The sequence below is a fragment of the Penaeus monodon genome, chromosome 19, assembly GCF_015228065.2.
Source record: "Penaeus monodon isolate SGIC_2016 chromosome 19, NSTDA_Pmon_1, whole genome shotgun sequence".
In the NCBI taxonomy this organism is placed as follows: Eukaryota; Metazoa; Arthropoda; class Malacostraca; order Decapoda; family Penaeidae; genus Penaeus; species Penaeus monodon.
In genome coordinates this window covers 20640495-20641416 of record NC_051404.1, presented here as the reverse complement: position 1 = coordinate 20641416, position 922 = coordinate 20640495, and the positions used below count along the sequence as shown (strand labels likewise).

General features: G+C 39.2%; 1 long non-coding RNA gene across 1 annotated transcript in view; it reads right to left on the bottom strand.

Annotated features, from left to right (window-relative positions):
- The window catches only part of LOC119585132, a 17610-nt gene extending 17234 nt beyond the window's left edge, over window positions 1-376 (bottom strand). The window contains exon 1 of the long non-coding RNA XR_005229875.1: window positions 273-376. This is a non-coding gene — a long non-coding RNA (uncharacterized LOC119585132). The remainder of the gene's footprint in view (window positions 1-272) is intronic.
- Between the last annotated feature and the right edge of the window lie 546 nt (window positions 377-922).

Here is a 922-nt window from a genome sequence, read left to right as displayed (position 1 = left end):
AATAATAATGACATAGATTTATATATCATGAAGATTTAAATTACAAACTGTAAATTGGCTCGTCTGGTTCAGTTAGATCTACTCGAGTTTATTCTTAATCTGAAACAAATCTATTCCATACAAAGTGTAGGCCTATCACTCCTAAGCTTACCATGCCAATCATGTCAAAATGCGCAACGCTGAACAATTAATCGAACTTTACTAAAGTGTCTACCAACCACCCTTGAAGAACAGTCGAAAAGCTAACAGTACGGACTGAATCCCGACTCCACCTTGGACTGGAGAGGCTCTCAGCTGGCCGAGCCCCGGACGCCAACCTGTCAAACTCGTCGCCTCGGCTGCGATCGCGCAAGGCCAGCCGCCCGTCCGATTCCTTCTTCGCGTTACGATCTCGGTGTGTTTTCTCGGATTACTCATTGCCTTCAGGATATAATTGTCTTGGTTTGGTTTCCTTTTTTTATTAGTGTTATTGGTACCACTTACTGATTTTTGTAGATGTAGCATTTAGAAGATCATATTTCGCAATTGCATTTGCATCCGACGACCAGCCGTATAAAAGGTTAAAAATAAATAATCTGCATTTTCTGATTTATAACGACTTAGAATTTTGATATATAATATATATAAACCCATACGTTGATTGTAAACTCGGGTAAGGGTGTTTTAAAACACGTGGCATATTCTTTGCGGGAAATTTAAATCGGGAAACAGCACGACTCATTTCTACGGGATTTCAATAGGAATTTGGATTTATAAAAAAAAACGGTCTTCAATCACTTATGATGATCCCAATACACTGATTTTGAGAAAATTCGTTCACTGGTAAATTACAGCAGTCTAGATAAGGCTATCATTTATTTAGCTGTTGTATTATAAACCTGTGGTGTCCTCGCGTATTTATGAGAGAGAGGGGGGGGGGATA